General features: G+C 39.5%; 1 pseudogene; it reads right to left on the bottom strand.

Annotated features, from left to right (window-relative positions):
- Window positions 1-262: 262 nt before the first annotated feature.
- Window positions 263-719, bottom strand: LOC150006597 (large ribosomal subunit protein mL42 pseudogene; annotated as a pseudogene).
- Window positions 720-8,726: the final 8,007 nt, after the last annotated feature.

Genomic DNA, 8,726 nt, shown 5'->3' with positions numbered 1-8,726 from the left:
AGGCATACTAAATTACCACAGTTCTGAACACAGCACGCTCACCGTGCTCTTTTGTCTCTAGGCCTTTGCCCATGTTTCTCTTTCTACCTGGAATGCTCATTTTCTGACTAACTCTTACCCATCTATCAGGAAACATCTGGTTAGAAAAGTCTTCCCCCACAACGCTCTATTTTGGGCTTTTCCTTGAGCTTACAGAGGGGCCTTCCTGATGTCATCTCAGGGTTTTATCAGTTTACTCAGGTTTTCCGAAGTGTCCAATGTGTTACCATACTTGTACTTGAGGCTGTCCACGAGGATACCAACGGTGCTTAGTAGTAAAGAACATTTTGCTAAGTTGTTCTATCATAGGTCCTTGTTCAAATTGTTCATCTTTTTCTTCTAATCTGGTTTTCAGTACTTGATCCAGTGTTTCTTCATAATTGTGCACAGGATCTGGCCGAGGTATAGGTTTTGTGTGTTCATACGGTATGTCCACAGAAGGATGGTAGCAAACTATAGTCCTGCCATCAGATGTCAAAGCAAGCTCTACTTTGCAATTATAGTCATCTGGAAGGGGAGAATACGTGGATTCATGACAAACGCAATATAAACCTCCATTTTGAATTGGAAATAAATGTTTCAAGATAGTTCTGTTTGATATCGCCCACTTCACTGCTGCTACTGCCATGGTGAATCAAGCAAGATGCTCGACAGATCCTCACCAGGACCCCGCCATCTTGCCCCAAGAAAAAATATTTTCCATAGAGGTAGGAGGGATGCCAAAGGGGAGCCAGGAAGGAGAGAAAATGGTATGGTAGCAGCAAGGTGGCAGTGGTAAGGCAGCAGCAGTGATCACATTCATGTGTGATATGTAGAAGCTGGTAGGGACATCTGGGGAGCAATCTTAGCCCCAGGCCAGACCATGCAGCCCAGGTTGCAAAGCCGGAAATAAAGTCTCATAGCTTCTGGCTGTGAAAACCAGTGGGGGTTGGGGTGGCTAAAGAAACTGACTTTCTCTCAGGAGAGTCCATTTAGAGGTTCCCCCATAGTCCTAGAATGTACACAAGCCCCCGAACTCTGGGAACTAACACCAGGGCAGCAGCTAGAGGGGCACCAGTTGTATGTGGGAAGAGGGCGAGTGACTGGAAAAGAAGTAAGTGCCTATAAAGCTGCATTGTTCCCTCTATGACCCCTCCCCCACATATAGAAACAAAAAGTGGTGAAACGGGTTGCCATGCACTGACAAATATCTAAGACTCCACCTTTTACAATGTAACAGGTGTCCCCAAACAGGGAGTCAAAGCAGCTCTACCTAATACACAGAAACAAACACAGGGAGGCTGCCAAATTGAGGAGACAACGAAATATAGACAAAAAAATAAGAAACAACAACAACAACAAAAAGGGATCAACACTCCAGAAAGAGAACTAAGCGAAACAAATACTAAGTGTATCAAATACAGAGTTCAAAACACTGATGATCAGGATGCTCAGAGAACTCATTGAGTATGGCAAATGCATAAAGGAAGACATGAAGGCTACACTAAATGAAATAAAGAAAAATCTACACATAACCAATAGTGAAGGGAAGGAAGCCAGAGTTCAAATCAATGAATTAGAACATAAGGAAGAAATAAAAAATAAACCAGTACAGAATGAAGAAACAAGAATTCAAAAAAAAAAAAAAATGAGGAGAGAATAAGAAGACTCTGGGACATCTCCAAAAGTGTCAACATCCAAATCATAGGGATGCCAGAAGGAGAAGAGGAAGAGCAAGAAATTGAAAACTTATTTGAAACAATGATGAAGAAAAAGCTGCCTGATTTGGTGAAGGAAATGGACAAAGAAGTCCAGGAAGCATAGAGAGTTTCAAACAAGTTGGACTCAAAGAGGGCCATACAAAGACATATAATTAAAATGCTAAATGTTAAAGATAAAGAGAGGATCTTAAAAGCAGCAAGAAAAGAAGAGAGTTACTTACAAAGGAGTTCCTAAAGGACTATCAGCTGATTTCTCAAAAGAAACTTTGCAGGCAAAAAGAGACTGGTAAGAAGCATTCAAAGTGATGAAAAACAAGGCCCTACAACCAAGATTACTCTATCCTGCAAAGCTATCATTTACAATGGCAGGGCAGATAAAGCGCTTTCCAGACCAGGTAAAGCTAAAGGAGTTCATTATAAGAAAGCCCTTATTATATAAAAATTTTAAAAGAATTATTTAAGAAAAAGAAGAAAATAAAACTATGAACATTAAAATGACAACAAACACAACTATCAACAACAAAATCTAAAAAACAACAACAAAACAAAAGCAAACTAAGCAAGCAACTAGAAGAAGAACAGAATAATAGATATGGAGATCATAAGAAAGTTTATCAGTTGGGAGGGAGAAGGGGGAGAATCAGGGAAAGAGTGCAGAGGTTAAGAAGCATAACTGGTAGGTACAAAATAGACAGGGGAATGTTAAGAATAGTAAAATAAATGGGAAAGCCAAAGAACTTATAGACACAACCCACGAACATGAACTAAGGCAGGAATTGCTGGAGGAAAGGGTATTACCAGGTTGGGGGTTGGCGGACAAAGGGTAAAAATTGAGAGAACTGTAATAGTGTAGTCAATAAAATATACTTCAAAAATGTCTTATTTCCAACCTCAGTAGACCTCTCATTGTGACCCTGCATTCATTTTCTCAGCCCCGTCTCCTTTTTAAAAAATAATTTTAGTTGACATACAGGTTTACATTAGTTTCAGGTGTACACCCCAGTGATTAGACATTACATAGCTTAATAAGTGATCATCCTGATAAATTTTGCACCCATCTGACACCTTATATGGTTATTAGACTATTACTGATTATATTCCCTATGTTGTATTTTATATCCCCATGACTATTCTGTAGCAATGAATGTGTATTTCTTAATCCCTTCACCTTTTTGTCCACCCCCAACCATCAAAACATTCTCTATGTCTGATTCTGTTTCTGTTTTTCTTGTTTGTTTATTTTGCTTTTTTAATTTTTCTTTTTTTTATCTTCTTCTTAAAGAATACCCTTTAAAATTTCATATAATACTGGTTTTGTGGTGATGAACTTCTTTAGACTTTTCTTGTCTGGAAAGCTCTTTATCTGTCCTTCAATTCTAAATAATAGTGTTGCAGGGTAGAGAAGTCTTGATTGTAGGTCCTTGCTTTACATCACTTTAAATACTTCTTGATAATCACTCTGTACTGGAAAGTTTCCTTTGAGAAATTACCTGGCAGTTTTATGGGAGCTCCCTTGTAGGTAACTAACTGCTTTATCACTTGTTCCTTTTAAGATTCTCTCTTTATCTTTAACCTTTGACATTTAATTATTTTATGTCTTGGGGTGGGCTGCATTGGGTTTATCTTGTTTAGGACTCTCTGCACTTCCTGGACTTGTTTGTCTATTTCTTTCACCAAGTTATGGAAATGTTCTGTCATTATTTTTTCAAATAGATTTTCAATTTCTTGCTGCCTTCCTTCCTCTTCTGCACCCCCTATCCATGATGTGAATGTTGGTATGCTTGAAATTGTCCCTGAGGTTCCTACACTATCCTCATTTTTTTGGATTATTTTTTCTTCTTGCTGTTCATATATATATTTTTTACTTCCTTATATTCCAAATACCTGATTTAATTGTCTGCTTCATTCAACCTATTGTTGACTCCCTGTAAAATGTTATTGATTTCAGTGAGTGTATCCATCATTTTTAACAGATACTTTTTTATGCTGTTTAAGTTCGTACTAAGTTTATTGAGCTTCCTTATAACCATGTTTTGAAATCTGCATTGAGTAGATTGCTTGTCTCCATTTTGTTTAGTTTGTTTTCTGGATCTTTGTTCTATTCTTTCATTTGGGCCATGTTTCTTTGTCTTCTCATTTTGAAAGCCTCCCCATGTTTGTTTCTTTGTACTAGGAAGAGATGAGACATCTTCCAGTCTTGGTAGGGTAGCCTAATGTAGTAAGTGTTTTGGTGGGTCCAGAAGCTACAACCTTTCCTATCACCCAAGATGGGTACTCAAGGTGTGCCCACTGTGTGGGCTGTATACACTCTCTTCTTGTAGATGAGCCTTGGTTTCTGTTGCCATGTAAAGGGGTGCAGTGGCCTCAGGAAATCACCAGGGTAGGGAAAACAGTGAGATCCAGGTTGATGGAGTCTCAGATATGGTGCCTTCCTGCCTCTTTGAAGGGAGGACTCAATGAAGGAACAATGGGATAAAGCTTCCCCTCCAACTCTCAACCTAATACCAAACAATTCAGCTCCTGTCCCAAGTCTCTGGTGCCTTTCTAGTTGCTGTGTCAGCACTGGAGCTCCGAGTGAGTGAGCCCAAGTAAGCCCATGCGTGGACTCTTTATGAGGAACTGCCTGGTACTCCAGAAGTTTTTGTCTTCTACAGCTTCAAGCCTCAATAGATTTTACAGCCAGAAGTTATGGGGACTTCTCTTCCTGGTGCTGGAATCCTGGGTTGGGAAGGATGATGTGGGGCTGGGATCCTTTCCTACTGAGTTATCCCTCCTGATTTTTATCTGCCACACGTGTGTGTGGGACGAGCCTGTTCCACATCTTCACCCCTTCCAGTCTCGATGTCATTTCTTAATTGCGTAGTTGTAGGACTTACATTCAGCTAGATTTCTGGGGGCTCTGAATGATGGTTCTTCTGTAGCTTCATTGCAATTTTGATTGGTTGTGCAAAGAGACAAGTACTATGCTTTCAGATGATGCCATCCTGATCAGAAGTCTCCCCATCTCATTTTCTATAACCAGGGTGGCCCTTACTCAGTCATTGCTTGTGAGAGCATCAGACTGACCCTCAGCACATGATCTTGGCACAAATATATTTTTTTAAACCAAGTAAGCTAAAAAAGGGCTTTTGGGGAAGATTACTACTTTCCCCCAAATTTAAATATGCATGTATTCTTTGTTTCAAGAAGGAAAGTTGGTTTTACATATTGAAAGCCAAATATAGCTACTCTTCTAGAACATATATCTTTCATTAGTTTCTCTCTAATACAGTATACTACCACTTCATTCTCTGTTTCTAAAACATCTCAGCCCCCATGCTCCACAGCTTTTCTCTTTAATAAACAAGAATTCTTTAGTACTTTCAGTTACCAAATAAAACAAAACAAAACAAAAACCCACAGGACTTAAGTTCTGCCCACAGTGAAGTAGCTCAACACAACTATAAAAGCCTGACAACATTTATAAAATATCTCCTCACAGCTTCAGAATAGCAACGAATGAAGGGCTGTCACAGACTCTGACCATTGGCATTCATGGCATTGTGAGTGAGGGGGAACAAATGCACATGGATTCAGTGAGTCATGCAGAGAAAAGGGACAGAGTGGCCACCCTGTAGGTGGGAGAGCATCTTGACCCTTGCCAAGACAGGCTTTTTATTACCTTTCTCAGGGAATTACATCCATGAGAGTCATAAATTATTATACTAAAGTTACTTTAAATGGTTATAGCTTACAGATAAAAAAGAAGAGAATGCTGTGCATGCAGGGAGATGATAAGGATGGGCAAGCTGGCCACATCCTGTCCTTGAAACAGCTCAGAATAAATCCTAGGAAGTTATTTCAAGGTTATATTCTAAACATCTGTTGTTCTCAATTTTAGGGTGAGAGAGTTTTAGCAAAAGCAAGCTTTAAAGCAGCCTAGATACAATGCGGGCCTGATTCCCACAGGAAAGCTGATATGCGGGCCTGGGTCCTGTGTGTGCACCTTGCAACTGTTGGTTTTTTGGACCAGGACTGAGCTACATTCACTGTGCCATGCAGACCGGTTCCCTATAAAGGGCTACAAGCTTGAAAAGAAGGGAAGCAAAGAAGGTGAGTCTGGCTTTATGTATGTATGTGTATATCTATGTATTTATGTAGATATAGAGAGATATAGATAGATATATACAGATAGAGATAGAGATAGAGATGATAGAGATAAATACAGAGGTAGAGATAAATAGATATAGATATCTACTGCGTGAAAAAACAGAGCCAAAGCAGAGAGTATCAGTATTGCTGGGTAGAGAAAACAAAGTAAAAAATAGTCATACGATGGAATTTTACACATAGGAACTAAGGCAGTAAGTATTGATGCACAGTATAAAACAGATGAATCTCAAATGTATAATGTTGAAAGAAAAGACACAGAGAAAAATCATACATTATACTTCTATTTTTATGGAGGTCAAGGCTAGGTAAAATTACTTCTTAATAATGATTTGAAATGACTATGGTGCCTGTTAGTTTGATGGAAAATACTCTGTTTTTATCTGTTGTGGTTGCATGGGCACATACAAATATAAACATATTAGTATACTGTACATATAAGTCTATACTTATAAACCTCTATAAAAACAAATATAAGAACAAAATAAACAAGAAAGAAATAAAAACTGTCCTCATGCCTGGTATTTACTTCATCCTAGTCTTTCTGGAAACCACAAATTTCTATAAAGAACAATACTAGTTTTAGTTGTCACATGTCTCCAACCTTGATATCTAACCTCATCAGTCCACTTAAACTGTTCTTGCTAAGCTAACTTGCTGATTACCAAGTGTGATGAATTGATTCTACTTCTGTTCTGACTTTGTTAATGATGGTTTTTCACAGAAACTAACATTTTATTTGGTTTTCAGGGGACCACTATCTCCTGATTCTTTGTCAATCTTAAAATATTGTCCTTTTTAAAACTTCACTGTGTCCATTCTGCGTTAGTTAATTTCTTAAACAGTGATTCTCAACCATGACTGCACATTGAAATCACTGGAGTGCGTTGACAACATAATGACATTGATGCATAGGTTCATTTTAAACCAACTAAATTAGAATTTTTGAAGTTGGAATTTGAACTTAGTAAAATTAAAAATCTTCAGATAATTTTAAGGAGCAGCCAGAGTTAAAAACTATCTTAAATATTTATGTTCTTTAGGAGTCGTGTCCTCTAGCATTCTTAATCTTCCTGTAGTAAGTGACCTCATGGTGCAATCTCAATCTTGTCCATTGAATTCGTAAGAAAATGTTAAGTTATGCTGTGATAACAAAGCCTACATTTTCAGTAGCTTAACACATGTAGATTTATGTCTTGCTAATATAAAGGTTATTTTTAGTAAACTGTCCACAGCTCCTTTTCAAGCAGTAGCTTAAAACTGCCAGCTGCTTGCATCATGTAACCATCCCAATCAGAACAATGCTGCAGAAGGGAAGAGGGCTGAGAAGCCACGTTACCAAACCCAACCAGTAGGAGGGGTCTTATTACTGGCTGCTGACCAGGCAAATCTTCAAAGACAGTTGGTAGAAAAGAAAGGAATATTTTATTTAATAATCATAAATAATGGCTATATTCTACCTAAGTTATCTTGGTAAAAATGTAAAGAGAAAAAAAAAGAATATGACATCAAAAATAGCTATTTAAATATTTTTCATTGCAACTAAACATAGGTTCAAGAATTGAAAATAATTCAAGAACAACAATCTGTTCACAGTGTTGACTATTACCTCCAAGGTCTTTGAAAATAATGGCAAGTTTCTGCCTACTCTCAAGAATGGGGTGGAGAAACAAGATGGCGGAGGAGTAAGTGGAAGCTACACTAACTTCCTCCCAGAACTAGTTTGGATTTACAACGTAATTTTGGAGAAATCATCTGGAATAACCAACCGAACACCAGCTGGAGAGAAGTCTTATAACCACGGAGAGACAGAAAAGGCCACTACATCACAACGTGACCGGTAGGGAGTGCAGAGACCCGGAAGGGCTGTCTGGCTCACACGGGTGGCAGCTGAAGGGACTGAGAAACAGCTCAGCAGCCGGGGATTCCCCCTGAGAAGGGCAGGGTCTAAACCCCCAGCTGGGCTCCCCAGCCTACAGCAACAGAGTGGAAAGTAAAATAGTATCCAGCTGAGAAAAGCGAAAAGCCACAGGGTTTCTTGCTAGCCGGAGAGAAACAGCTGGAGAAAAAGAGCTCTTAAGCGGATCACATACAAAAATATTTTGGCCCCCACTTACCCTGGGCACAAGCAGAGGGAAGACAGAGAGGACTGGAGACGCTTGGGGAGAGTTTGGTGTGGTGGTTTTGAGGGGAGAGCTGGGAAAGCGGCCGGCCGGGTCCCAGTGCTGACTCATCCCCACACTGCAGGCAGACCATTCCTGGCCAAGTGGCGTCAGCCTGAGGGGAAGCAAAGGCCCTGCCTACAGGAATTAAGCTGCCACACCCACGGTCCTTAAGCCTGACAGCTAATCACAGATTGAATAGATTAACAACTAAGAAGCCAGACAAAGGCAGTAGATCCCTGGAAGTCTCTAACAGGCTGCCTAGGCCCAGACTGGTACAGGATCTGATGCCACCAGGGGCAGATCCAGGAAGTGCAGATCATTCTAAGAAGCACCAACAAAAAATAGGAGTCATAAAAATGGGGAGACAGAGAAACAACCCCCCATCAAAAGGAAAGGTAGAGTCCTCAGAAAGAATGCTAAATGAAATAGAGGGGAGCCAACTATCAGATATGGAATTGAAAGCATGGATTATGGAGAAGCTCAATGAGCTCAGCGGAAACTACAAAGAACTCCAGAAAAACTACAGTGAACTCCAGAAGAACTATAAGGAACTTACTGAGAATTATACCAGCATCAAAAAGGACATGGAAGCTATCAATAAGAGCCAGGAGGAAATGAAGAATACGATCTCTGAATTGAAGAACACAGTAGAAGGAATTAAAAACAGGCTAGA

This window comes from Furipterus horrens, unplaced genomic scaffold (assembly GCF_987537825.1).
Source record: "Furipterus horrens unplaced genomic scaffold, mFurHor1.1.pri manual_scaffold_6, whole genome shotgun sequence".
NCBI lineage: Eukaryota > Metazoa > Chordata > Mammalia > Chiroptera > Furipteridae > Furipterus > Furipterus horrens.
The sequence above is the reverse complement of the archived record's forward strand: the minus strand, read 5'-3'. Positions and strand labels throughout refer to the sequence as shown.